The sequence below is a fragment of the Cupressus sempervirens genome, chromosome 11 (assembly GCF_028749045.1).
Source record: "Cupressus sempervirens isolate cs-2001-9-10 chromosome 11, ASM2874904v1, whole genome shotgun sequence".
Taxonomy (NCBI): Eukaryota; Viridiplantae; Streptophyta; class Pinopsida; order Cupressales; family Cupressaceae; genus Cupressus; species Cupressus sempervirens.
In genome coordinates, this window is record NC_143128.1 from 468,992,027 (window position 1) to 469,007,546 (window position 15,520).

The following is a 15,520-nucleotide window of genomic DNA, read 5'->3' on the forward strand; positions in this document are numbered from 1 at the left end:
AAGATGACATTTTGTTGAATGAAGACAAAAATGACAATGGAAATGGCAAAGACAAAAACAAATCTTGGAATAAGAACAAATGTGTTGTCAACAATGGAGTAGTATATGCTCCTAAAACCAAGGAATTGACCTTCAACCTTTCTAATTTCATTTATTCTACAAAACAACAAAAGATTGCAAAGTCTCAAACTTTTGACAAAAATAAGAGATCATCTAAACCAAAGCGTGTTTACACACCCATTGTAGAATCTTATGAAGTGGTCTTGAAGACCTTACTTTCAAATAAACTTGTCACACTTCAAGATAAATTCTAACCTTATGACCCACCCATCAAACCTGATTGGTGGAGAGATGATCATTTCTACAACTATCATAGGAGAATGGGCCATAATATAGAAAATTGCTTCAAACTCAAAGATGTTATCCAAGACCTCATTGATGGAGCCAAAGTTGTAATAGATGGCTTAGTAAAAAAAAATTGATCACAAAGCCTTCAAGTAACCTCTACCTAATTATGAAAAAGGGGAATCATCTTGTGCTAATAAGAAAAATCATGATGCAAAGATCAACTACACCTACAGTGACACTAACAATGTCATAAACATGTTAAAACCTATTTAACATATTTGCATGATGGGTCCTCAGTTTGACAAAGAGCCCAATTATGATATGGATGATGAAAGACCTAAGGCAGTCCTAAAAATGTACAGTGCTTAACACAATCATAAAGACACTAGGCCGAAGGTAGGTCTTAGGGTGGTGAAACCTTCCTCTTCGCATGGTGAGACACTAAATGTTGTTGCTAGGGGGCAAGCCAAGGTTGTCCTCAAAGTTTCAAATGATCCCAAGAATGCTTCCTCATCCAAACAAGAAGCTACCCTAGCTATATCCAACTATGACCTTGTTAGTCAGTTGCAAAGAACCCCGACACAGATTTCAATCTTTGAGTTGCTAGAACTATCTCCTTTGCACAAGGAAATTATTGAGAAAGCTTTACACACAACCAATGTCCCTATGGATATTGACATTAAGAAATTCCAAGCTGTGGTGAACCATATCTCCTCACCACACTACACATTCTTTGAAGAAGATGACAAGTCACTCAGTCATCCCCACAACCTAATTTTACACATAGAAGTCTAAATCTTTCATACTCATGTCTGCCAAGTCTTGATAGACAATGGTGTTGGGTTAAACATCATCTCCTTCAATGTTATTCAATAGCTAGGCATGTCTAAATTTTCTATTGACCCTAGGCGAAAGATCACCATCAAAGCCTATGATGAGGTTGAATGACCTTCTAAAGGTCTTATTATGCTCCTGATTTATGTGGGTCTTGTTGAAAAAGATCTGGTCTTCCATGTTTTAGACATCCAACTAGTATATAATTTATTGCTAGGAAGACCTTGGATCCATGACATGCAAGCAGTATCATCAACATACCATCAGTGCATAAAGTTTCCTTTCAATGGTACTGAGATAGTTATTCTAGGGGACAATTCAATTTCTATCAACACACTATCTACTGTTGAAATGTTAGTCCCCCACAATCACTCTTCTCATGAGCAACCATCTCCCAAAGAGTGTGAATAATAATTGAATATGATAGGCCTTGGTATGGGCTAGTACACTGTAGACTTTATTGTTGCTTTACTAGTTTCTCCACGATCTTACGGGAAACCTTTTGAGAAACTAAAGCCCTTGGCTTCTTCTATGACCATTTTTAAATCCTTTATTCAATCTTATATTCCCTTAGAAGTAGAAAAGGAAGAGCAAGCTATTAGAGATTGGATTTATAGGGAAGAGGAAGATGTTGAGGAAGTTACGATCACTACTCCTATTTCCCAAAGTTTTATGGAAAAGGCTACAAATTTTTGAAAAATATGAGATATCATGGCCAAGGATCCCTAACTGCTGATAAGAAAGCTCTTGTACAACCCTTAAGTCACATTGAGGGGTGCAAAAATAGAGACATTGTTGGACTATAATTTTGCCTTGAAGATGAATTACCAAGATTTGATAGAAGGGCTCCCGTGTTTAGTGACTCAGAGGATGATGATCCACCCTTTGTTACTACCATTCTACAAGAAGAGAATTTCATGCCTCCTACTTCTCTCCTTTGGGGAGAAGAACCAATGGTCATCCATAATGATGTTGAGGCTTCTACCTCTATACAAAATGAACTTGATGAATCTGACCATGAAGATCCTAATGGAGGAAGGATAAGAGAAACTATTGCTCGCTTGATTGCTCAGAATCAGAGTACATATTCTGGTGAATATGAATGGGAATCCCTATTAGATTCATCTTGTGATTTAGGAGTGGATATCATCCATGCCTATCTACCCAACCAAATATAGTTGACGAGTATAGTTTAGGGTTTGATGAGTTTGGTTTGCAATCTACTCTAGTGGATCACATTGGTCCCTCTAGGTCTATTCCTGATTTGGATTCCTTTGGAGCTTTCTCTATAGGCTCAACTCTCATGTCACCAAAGATAACTCCTTCCACACCAAAAATCTTGAGACCTCCACTTCCTTCTCATTAATTCAACTTGATATCATAGACTGGTATGCTCAACACCAAAGGCCACAATTACCATCTTTACAGAACAACTATTAGATTGCTTGCTACCTCAATGATGTTGAACCTATGATATCTTCCACCAATGAACTTGGAGTTAACATAACAAAAAAAATATTAAGTGCCTTAGTTAGAAAATAAAAATAAAAATAAAAAATAAGCAGTCAGATGGTGAAAACCACTTTGTGGCAGTGTCTAAACCCCAATAAAGTTTTTTTTTTTTTAAAAAGACGTATCTAACGGTGAAACCCTCTTTGAGGAACCTAAAGATGAGGTACTTGGTATTCTTCCTAGCTATCTTTAGGACATATCTTCAGCTCTTATTGAGCCTACATAGCCTATTAATTTTGGTACAACAGAGTCCCCCAAAATCATTCTTGTTGCTCAATCTTTATCAATTGAAGAAAAGGAGAACTTCACTAAGTTACTTCAAGAGAAGAAAATCAAATTTGCATGGATATATTTAGATATATCTTGCCTTGACATAGAGCTAATCATGCGTCATCTATATCTATCTCTCCTAATGTCAAACCTATCAAGAAAAAGTTCAGAAAAATGCATCTGCATGTGGCCCTCTTGGTTAAGGTAGAACTAGAAAATATCTTAGGTGCAAACTTTGTTAGAGCTATTGATTATGTAGAGTGGATCTCCAACATTGCACCTATGTCCAAACATGATAAGTCCATCCGAGTGTATACCAATTTTAGAGACTTAAACAAAGAATTCCCTAAGGATGATTTTTTGCTGCCTAACATAGACATGATATTGGACATGATCGCAAGTTATGAAATGTACTCTTTAATGGACTACTTCTTTGGGTATAATCAAATTAAAATTTCCCCGGGGATCAAGAGAAAACAACCTTTACATGTGCATGGGGTACCTTTTGTTGGAACATCATGCCCTTTGGGTTAAAGAATGCAAGAGCCACCTATCAATAAGCCATGACCACCATCTTCCATGATATGATGCACAAAAATATGGAAGACTATGTTGATGATACATTGATCAAATTTTTAAAAAAAAGACACACATCTTGATGAGCTTCGTTTGATATTGGACTGCATGGAGCAATTTCACCTCAAGTTAAATCCTAAAAAATGTGCCTTTGGTATCACATTAGGCAAATTTTTAGGCTATATCATATTTGCAAAAGGCATTGAACTTGATCTAGAAAAGGTGCAAGCAATCATGGAAATGCCTTCTCCTAAAAATGTTAGTCAATTAAGAAGTCTTCAGGGACATTTACAATCTATTAGGAGGTTCATCTCTTAGCTGGTTGATAAAGCTCAATCCTTCAATAAGAATTTGCACAAAGGCTCCACATGTTTTTGGAATGAACAATGTCAAAAAATCTTAGATCAAATCAAAGGGTATTTGGCCAAACCTCCAATATTGAATCCACCTATACTAGGAAAACCTTTGATACTATACATCTCAGCTACAAACTCATCTCTAGGAGCGGTGCTAGCATGATGTAATGCCACGCCCGCAGATCCTTGGAAACAAGGATGAAATACAAGCCAGATTTTTTTTTTATTATTTTTTACAAGTATGAATGCACATGACAACATCATATAGGGATCACAAAGATCACAACAGAAGACCTCACCACAATCTCGACAACCAACGAATCTCTGAATGCCACTACCAAACTGACACACGCAAACAAAAGCCAATAATGACCACACACATGATGAGGCCTTAAGAAACGACCACTCATCAACAAAACACCAAGTTGGGGAAGAATGCAGAAACCTGAAATTTGGCTAAGTTTGAAATCCTCAAGCCCTAAAAATTGGTTAAGTTTGGATTTTTGAAGCCCTGAAATCTCCTAGAATCTTTATCTTATCTCCGAGAGGTTTGAAACCTATCTCAAAAGATTCGTCGCATATATTAAAATATATCTTAAGTATAATACTTAAACAATAGTTGTTAAACCCCTTAGGAATTCTGTTTTGAACTAGGAAGGTATAAAATTCAAAAGGGTGTCCAAAACTTCCAAACTTTCATCTAACAAGCCTAGATAGCCCCTATTTCTCATGCGAGAAAGTACACTGGTCTCGAGTTTCACACAAGACCTTGCAACACTATGCACGAGAAAGTGCATGGCTTCACACGAGGACTCTCATTCTCACACAAGGACTCGCTCCCCACTACGCGAGGACTTGCATTCTCACATAAGGACTTGCATGGTCTTGCGCGAGGACATGCATTTCCATGCAAGAAAACAAATCAGCACGATAACAAAATGCAAACAAAAAGCATAAAACATGAAAACCTCCATAGCGGGGAGTACTGGATCCACGTAAATCGAGGAGTGAACACTCAAGTGCATTAACAGAAAGGAAAGAGGAACATCTATCCACCTAAACCATAGCAGTAATGAACATACTGAAATAAACATCGCAGTGAACAACCAAACTAACACCGCAGTAACTGAAAAACCAAACTAAGTACGCAGTTCCTCCCAACTGTCAATAGCATCATAAGACCATCATGGATCCTAGCCATCCCCCGCGCGTAACATCCCAAGCCACCGATCCAATCGTCGGTACTATCATAATAGGGATGTCACTACTAAACATGCTACCAACATAAGCATAAGGATATCTAGCATGCTAGTAGTAAAGCATCAAATAATCCTACAAGTAGATAACATCACCTATTACATGTTGAACATCATAATAAGGAAATCTAATATGCTAAACCAATAAGCAATAGATACTCTAATACAACAATACACATCATCTAGGCATATGCTAAACATCATAATATGGGAATGCGTCAAATAAACTAACATCATCTAAATATGATATCCAAGCATTCCAATTAAAGCATAAATCACATGAAAGCATACTCTAAAACCCAAAGCATCAAGTGAAAACATCTAGCAACGGTCGCACTAGGACAAGACCATCTCTGTACACCAGTCCCTAGCAATGGTGTAGGTAGCTACGCCTCCCAACCATGCGGCACCCGTAGGTCCACACCCTCCATGCTGATGGAGATAATGATCCAACCACAAACACACATAAAGCACAACATCCATGGCTAACACTCATGCCATACAGTATGATGGTTGAACCAAGAACCTATGACAATGCAAGAAGTACAGGTCCTGGTTAGACACTCAATAGGCTACTAAGTAGGGGCTGACATCATGGAGAGTCGCTTGGCATCAACAAGCCCAAGCTCAGATCATGTGTGGAAACTCTCGCAAGATACTTCCCTCTCGAGGTACTCCCTTGGAACCATTACACGAAGTTTTATTATCTTAAGTTTTATTACCATTGACACATTTTGTTTAGTCATCACTTAATCAAACTCCTCTTTGCCATAACTGTGGCGTCATGATCGTTGGGCTGCGAGATAGAAGCCCCCTCCATATGCTACCCTACCCTACCCATGCTCACACTAAGACAAGTGCTTGTGGGTATGCATATTCCCAATCCAACCCCAATGATCATATCTTCTAGAAAAACCACGAAAGATCGGGCCTCACAAGTCATCCAACAAATGTATGCGAACATACTCATGTGTAGCGCATCACCATCACAAAGATCATAACACAAGGAAAGGATGAGAACACAATGTAAAAGATAACACCCAACTGAAAGCAACATGGGAAGGATGGATTCAACACGAATCCCAAAGCCAATAAAACCAAACATCATAAAATCACTCAATCGGCCTTAATCTAGGAGTATGGATTCTACACAAATCCCAATGATGCAACAAGACCAAACATCATGAACTCACTCAACCGGCCTCAATCCGAGAGTATGGATTCTACATGAATCCTAGTATCCACGAAACAAAAGCAAAGGTCCAAAAGAAACCATAAAACCAGGTATAAAATCACTCAACCAACTAGAGTGTTAGGAGTACAGATGTGACACGTACCCCAATGCAACATAAAAGTGCAATAGTGGTCTGACTGATATCCAAACAGATCATCAAGGCCCACGACACACATTGTGCCAAGAAAACTCGAGAAAATAGGGTGGCACACAAAATAAGGTAAAAACCCCCAAAATTTAGAAAACTACAAAATTAAAACCCATTTGGCCTTTAGGCACAAAAACCCCAAAAATCCAAAAATAATCAAGTTCGAACACTGTATTCAAAAATTCCTAGCATAACGGTATAAAACCCCAAACCCTCATCCCAAAAAATAAGAAAATGTTTATACCTGCCCAACTGGGTAGAACTAGCATACAGAAACGAAGGGGAACACTAGTTCTCGACCTCCAAACAAATGGCTACCAAAACCAAAAGCAGAAACAGAGCAGAAACAATAAAATAGGAAAGCCCTACCTCACAGCCAAAAGATAAAAAAATGAGAATCTAAACCATAAAATAAATATCTCGCAGAAGTAGCTAAAAATCATGGCAATCCAAGGTTTCCCCAAGCTGGATCCAACGAGCTCAAGCTCGTGATGATCCCATGCCCATAGCTCCCACAATGAACAAAACAGTAAATCCTCATGAAGAGGATTTTTGGTTTTACTCTCCAACTTTCTAATTCAAAAGTGAGAAGTGAGGAATTAAATTCCTTTTTGGATACTTATTCACTTTTTGAGTGAATAATCGATTAGGGCATTTAACCAGCCAACCCAGTTAAACTTTGAATCAACCCAAACAAAAATAGGCTACTCCTATAAATAGGAATTCATCTATGGAAAAGCTACCAGAAATTAAAATAAATCAATTAAAAAGCCCAAAAACCCAAAAACACAAAAAATTTCTTAACAACCTTCGTGACAATGCGAACCTCTAAATGCACAAACACGCTCACTAGTCTAATCACATAATGCAAATGAGTTTGAATTTGATAATCACCAAAAGGTTTAATAAAACAATTAAAATAAGGATACATCGATCATACAAGGATGACATTGGTAAAATATGAAAGGTTGAATCACTAACTCCATGTGGCACTGCCAAGGATATAAATCCTACACACTAAACAACATGATCAAGTGCAATTGTATATAATAACATAGCCAAAGCAATAAATGCATTAAATCAATTAATTTTACCATTTATTTAATTATATTAAAATAATCTATTTACGTCACTCACGTTCACATAAAGCATAACAACACAGGAATGAAGTAAATAACCATAGCATTAAATCCATCACCTAACATAATCAGAGGTATGTCCAAATACCAGATAACCAGATATCATCAAAAAACACAATGTCATCTCAAAATGGCATTATCATGCAATATGATTAACTGAACAACATAGTAGTCTAATATCTATGATACTGAAATCAAGGTATAACATATGACCCTTGGGTCATCTCAAATGTAAACATAACATGAGTAACAAATATCTCTCTAATAAAAAATATAACAAGGTAAATGTCTGCAACACATAACCAAATAATCCAACATGGACAATCCATTTCTAATTACTAAAGCATTTAATAATCGTTGTTAACACAACAAGAAAAGGCACTTAAAACAATTAAGCAAACACAGTCATAAACATGACAAACCACTACTATAGGAACCTAGTCCAGTGTAGCATGGTAATAGTACATAGTGCAATCTCTGCACAAATCTTAGGATAATCACGGCACAACCTCATGATACCACATCAATCCTAGTAAGCACTGACACAAACCTCAGTCAACCATAAATCATCATAATCTCATAGATAAGTCAAAAGCATAATTAAAGAAACTGATATAGAAACATAAATCCAAACACCTCAACGGTGTAGACCACTCATGGTCACAGTCATGATCCATCACCACAAAATATCAACAAGGTTGCATCCAACAGGATGACTTACGGAAGTCAAATGGGAGAGGCACTACACACAAAGTGATGACAATGGAAAAGAACATGTTATTTACTATATTAGTCGCACTCTAGTGGCTTATGAGATGAACTACAACAACATTGAAAAGGCTTTCCTTGTAGTTGTATTTGCCTCCCAAAAGCATAGACACTACATGTTGGCTCACACAGTGCATCTCATTGCAAAAAATGATCTCATCAAATATTTACTAAGTAAAGTTGCACTTACGGAATGACTACCTAAATGGATGATGATTCTCTTTGAATTTGACACCTAGTACATCAAACACAAAGCTATTAAGGGACAAACCATAGCTTATCAACTTGCATATTTTTCATTGCAAGATACCACTCTTATGTAGATTGAATTTCTCGATGCTTCCATTATGTATGTCACTAAAAGAACCCAAAAGATGTTCTTTGATGGTTCTCACACCTAGAATGAGGCTGGTGCAGGCATTCTTTTTGTCATACATTATGGTTACACCATCCCAAAGTCTTAGAAACTCTTATTCCCATGCACTAACAATATAGCTAAGTATGAGGCTTTAATAAATGGGATTAAAATGGCCTTAGAATGGAGAATCATAGAGTTGTACATCTATGGAGACTCTCAGCTTTTTATTAACCAAGTTAATAATGATTATCAAACCAAAGATGACAAGTTGGCACCTTACAAGGAATTTATTGATGCTCTATGAAACTACTTCACATTTGTGACATTTCAACAAATTCCTAGGGCAAAAAATAAGGTTGCAGATGCTATGGAAACCCTACCATCTCTTCTTCAATTACAAGAACATGAATCACATTTTGAGTTCCTGGTAGATGAATTACGTCATCCCGCATATGAATCCCTTGAAAATCATGTGATCTGCACTATTTTTTATCACAATTCCTCTTGCTACTCCACCATCTTCTCCTACCTGTCTGCTCAGATCATTCCTCAAAATCTCATGTGCAACCAAAAATGCCAACTCCTTCGCAATACCTCACACTACACCTTGGTCTCTACTGACTTGTATAGGAAGCATTTAGATGACATGCTTCTTAGGTGTCTAGAACTAGAAGAGTCTAAAAAGGCATTGGCCAAAGTCCACAACAACATTTTTAGGGCACACTCTAATGGCCTTGCTTGAAAACTACTTAAGGCGGGCTATTGTTGGCAAACTATGTAGGCTAATGCTATTCGATATGCTAAATCTTTTAAGAAGTGTCAACTACATGGTAACCTAATTCATGCTCCTAGATGTAAGCTTATACCTTCTATTACATACTAGCCTTTTCAGTAATGGGCTTGGGGAAAGATTTATCCGAGCTCGTCCAGTGGTCACAAATTTATCATTACAATGATTGAATACTTCATAAAATGGGTTGAAGTTGTACCTTTATCTATTGCTACAGATAAGAATGTTGCCTTTTTTATTATCAACCACATTATTTGTCACTATGGCATTTCATCCTCCATTATTATTGATAATGGAGAAAATTTAAAAAATAACGACCTTAAACAGCTCTATAAGAAGTTTAAGATAAAACAACACTGGTCCTTAATATACTATCCTCAAGGGAATGTCCAAGTTGAGGCCTCTAATAACACATTTCTCAAAATCCTACATACAACATTCTACAAATCAGGTAGAGATTTGGACCTACAGATTAATCCAGCACTTTGGGCTTACAAGATCACTATACATACTCCTACATGAGCTACACCTTTTTCACTAATCTATGGTTCTGAGGTTGTCCTACCCTTAGAAGTTGAGATTCCCTCTCTATGAGTCTCCCTACATAGGTTGATAACTAATGAAGACCATAGGGCTATGAGAATACAAGAGCTAGAAACCCTCGATGAGCGTCGCAAGCCATTTTTGACCACATGAGGAATTATAAAAAATGAATGTCTACTATCTACAACAAAAGGTTCATCCTCATGAGTTCCAAGTGGGTGATATTGTCCTTTAATAAAACCCTAAGTATTAGCAAAACAAGGAACTAAAGGAGAAATTTGAGCCTAACTAGTTGTGTCCTTACATTGTCACAATAACATTTGGATTTAGTACTTATTAACTTTCTACTCCTGAAGGGCAACAACTTGTTGAGCCTATCAACATTCTACATCTAAAGAAATTCTATGCTTTAGGCTCACAACTTAGTTATCTATATATATCTATTGATCCTAAAAAAAATCCTTAAAATCAGAAAATGTCCTTAAAAAATGATCATCTTAGTGTAAACCTAACAATAGGTGCTTCGATGTATCACCAAAAAAAAATCCAAAAATCCAAAAATACAAAAAAAATTGAAAAAAAAGTCTCAAAAAAAGTTGCCAAGTGGTGGAAACCTAGAAATAGGTTCTGCTTGAAACCCTCACACCTATGTCTATCAGTCTCACTTGTTCACTTGACAACACATTTCCTAGCTTGGAATTGTCTCTTGTCCTCATCTCGGGGGCACGATGGCTTAGCTTATTAGGGTCTTCTTGCGCATTAGGTTTTCTTTGGAAACTCATTCAAAATAATGTTTCTCAACACATTGAGTGTTTCTCAACACTTTTTGTATACCTTACTTATAGTCTAGGATGCTATGATATTTCTCATTATCAAATTCAAGTCTCAACAAAATGGCCATGTGATACACACACACACACACACACAATTAAACATTAAAATTGTTGAACTATGATGAACTTTACCTTCTTTTCATGTTGTCTATGAAAAATTCTTTGCTCAGTGTTTCCTCCCTAATAGTCTTTCGAGGATGTCATGGACTAGAAGAGTGGGGGCATGGGGCATGCTTTACTTTGTTAATCTAAGGTGTTGAGAGTATTCATGCTTGTCCTACTTGACACTTTGGACCTATAATGTATCATCCTTTTCTATTTTTGCAAGACCACACTCGAGAGTTATCTTGGTGCTTATACCTCAATACAGGTATAATCTTGCTATATTAAACTTAAGGAATCTAACTACATTAGTCATCTTGACTTACATGTCTTTGATGCTTAGGTTGGATTCCCACATTTCTATCTGACATAGATCATATTCATATTCTCATAGTTATACTAGTGATGATTATATGATCTTTCGATGTCCCTAATAATGCTTAATGATGAAATTAGAGTCAAAATGTTTCACATCCCTTGCAAGTAAACTAGTTTTCATTATAGGCACATTTTATATTAGTATTGCATTTTGTATATGGGGAGAGCTCTCTCTTCATCTTTCATGGACATGTTAGCTAACTGCATTTATATTTACTTCACTTTCTTCTTGATCATATCTTTTCATTTTGTTGATCTTTCATGTTGCATCTTTTCTATCCTGTCATCACGAGGGGTTAATTTAAATCATCACATCTAATCTATCCAAATACCACATTTTCAAAACTTGATTCTACATCACAAACATGAGAGCTAAAACTATCCATGAGAGAGATCCATGGTCATATAAACATGAACATAAAACTGAGCATACATAAACATGAGCAAAAGTTGAAACGTCACATAGAAACATAAACATAAGTGTTGGGATATCCATATACAACAACCATCAAATGAGCATAAAAATGAGACAAGTACACAAAAACATCAATCAAATCCAATATCTCATATATATTGAGTGTGTCAAAGAACATATACAATGATCCAAAATATGGATAAATGTCTCAAAAATACATATGGTACAACAAAATGTCACAAGGACATCAACCTAGACCTAAGACTAGCTCCCCCCTCATGAGTAAGTTGTGTCTAAGGAGGAGTCACTAGTGCCTTCAATGGTGGTTGATCTAATCTATCAAACCTCTTTGAGTACATAGGTATATGTTGATCTACATGAACTATAGCAATGTATACACCATGATAGTAGGTTGTCCACACTCCTTGTCACTCCACCTCCCATCGAGCCTCTATTAAATCCTCTCTTAGTACCTACTCTTACCTCTCACCCTTTGCTTCTGTATTTTCTAGCTACTAGTTTGTGACCACTATGGTCATCCTCAACCCCTATACCTTTGACTCTAGTGCTCGTATACGAGCATCTCAATCATCCTCTCCTCCACCCCTGACAGGATGCTCCAATCATGGCTTTGCTCACTCCACTCTCCTATGTCTCAATGAATGCTCATGTTCCTCCTCATCCTCCTCCTCCTCCTCACTCTCCTCATCTCTATTGGCTCGAGCCTTCATCTATCTAACCCTAGAAGATCAGGAATTGCTCTTGATCTCCATCTATCTCCCACCTCTACCTCTACCTCCATCGCAATCTCTGTCATCTCCCCCTATCCCACTACCATAGATGGTGCATCTAACCATGTAAAATGTGCAAAAGGATGTATCTACATCTCATACAAATATGTTGGATTTTCCCCTGCATCTACTAAGTTTGGGCAGTAATCCTAGGGCTCTAGCATTAGTTTTTTTGTATCTCTTAAGGTTGTCTGGTAGTCCAACATGGGCAACCAACCTTATACCTCCTCCTCATAAAACTGAGCATAGGTGGTGATCTCCGTCGAGATCACCTATTGCTAAGAAAACTGTCAGCATACTTGGCTAATCAAAAATCACTCCACTATGTTTGAGTATCTCCCCACCAGTGGCCAGTTGTACTGCATATACTCCAGCTCCCATACATCTAACCATCTAGCACACTGTTGGTATGACCATAAAAAAAAAGAGGCAAGCTCATCAAACAAGTGTCAATAGTACATCACATCCCCATTGTGGCTCTGGGGGATGAACCTTGTATATCTAAAAATGAACGGATCACTCCACTCCCGTGGTTACACCCATGGTTGTATAACTACAATATGCTCCCATGCCCATATCTGGGCCAACACTGCATTACATACCCAGGTCTAGACCTCTTAGTACATTATCTCATGTAGTTCATGGTACATATCTGCAAGGATGGAAAGTCCCCATGCCATCCTCCTCTACCACCCAATCAAATCAACAAATAACCGATCCCATTCTAAAGGAAAGCCCTTTTGACCCCTGTGAGTGACTAGAGCATAGGCAACCAACAAGGAAAGAAGACAGGCTAAGGGATGTTGATCCCCATACTCATCTATCAACCTCTCCCAACTGAGGTGTCAGTCTAGGATGGTCACATCCTGAAATATCTGTTCCATTGCCAACCTCCCCTCTATCAGGGTTTGATCATAGTAAATTCGTGACATTATCAAGCTCATATCAGCATACCTCATATGGAAATTAGAAATAAAAAAGCATCAAAGCATAATGATCATACTTATAGGGTCTCTATGCTATGGTACACGAAGGATCCAATATACATCCTCTAAAGTGATGGTGGCTTCGCTTGTGGGAAAAAAGGTGTTATGCTCACTATGCCACTGCTCAGCTAAATCAGTCAACAAATTGTGGTTCACCCATATATGGGGCATGCATAACAACCACCTTAATCCCATACTAGCTATAGTGACCTTCTCATCACCCTCTCGATGATGAAGGACACACAACCCCACCACCTTGGGGCTCTAATCAAAAGGGCAGGGAAGATGATCTATATAATTAAGTCAAGCAAACATCAAAAATGTCAATATCAACTATAAACATATCAAGAACATCGTAAATAGATCAAAACGATAGAAAAAAGTGCTCACACATTCAAAATTTGACACTAAAATTTCAAAAAAACTAAAAAATAACCCAGATGATACTTTTCATAATATCTAGGTGATACAATTTATTGAACAAATTTTGTACAATATTTTTTATAGTACCCATGCGATCATTTCCTTTCATGTGATTGTTCGTACTATGTCATGCAACATTTGGGTATGCCTGATCCGATAAACATTTGCAAAGCATGTGATACAATTTGAGTAATAGAAGTATCACATAATACTTCTTAAAATAGTCATGCGATACTTTTAAATTATTGCACAATATTTTTTCAAAACCCCCAAAAAAGCATTAAAAACGTGTTAAAACACATATAAGGCTCAAAAAATTGTAAAATTTGTAACGACTCATTGGGGCCTCATACTTAGGTGGTTGGTTATGCCCACTATTTTAAGGTAAGGGGATTCCCTTATTGAATAGGTACCCTATTGATCCTTAACCAGAAGTAATCAGTGCTAGTCGCAAATCTAGGTGTGGATACAAATCCATACGTGGAGCCAGATCCCATAAAGCCCCTTTCGAATAGTAGGCATATGCAGATGCAAATCCATAGCCTATTAAGCTAGGAACATTACTTGTGCAACTGACTATGCTTGAAATGGTGTTTGTATGTCAGAATGCCAACAAGAGCCATGATCTCTCTCAAAATCACTCAAAATCTCTCCAAAATCACAAAAGACAAATGAATTGAAAATGACCCTTGAACCCCTTATATAGTCCTCTGACCTCATTTTGGCCCATTTTTCAAACTCCTCAGAATTTTGCGAAAAATTGCACTTTTGGCTAATTTCAAAGTCCTGGATCCATTTTCGGGATCAAAATTGAAATCCAATTTCATTTTGCTATTGAAATTTGCATTTTAAAATTCTACCTTCTTCTATGTAGATTGTTGACCTTTTGAGGTCTAATCTTCACCGGGGCATCTTTGTTTCTTCATGTCTTCATCATTTCTACACTTCATACCCACTTCAATTCACATCTTTCTCATATAAATCATATTTCTACTTGATTTGACCTAGAATTCATATTATATCTTTCTTGGTCAACTCTAGTCAAGCTAGGGCATTCTATCACTTCCTTATGGTCACTCTTGGGTTATAATTACTTATCTGTCCTCATGAAATTTTTTATATCTTGATTTAATATCTGCCTCATTTCTGCATTCCCCTTACCTCATTTTGATTTTGATCTTGAGGGGGTAGAAATACTCTATCATTGCTTGCTACAACTATCTATTTCTTAGGAGCATGTGCTTGATCTCTTAATTTTGCTCTCGATCTATCTACTTTGCTTATGTATTAGTGTTGGTAAACAAATTTGTTCTTTCTAACTGCTAACCGTTAAATGCCCAGACTATGAATAATATCTAATTACTGACAATTGAAAAGTTGCTTCTAAAGGCTAACTTTTCTCTAAATTAATAGGTACAACTCCCTATTATGGATTTGCAATGAATTATTTTTTTTTCCTA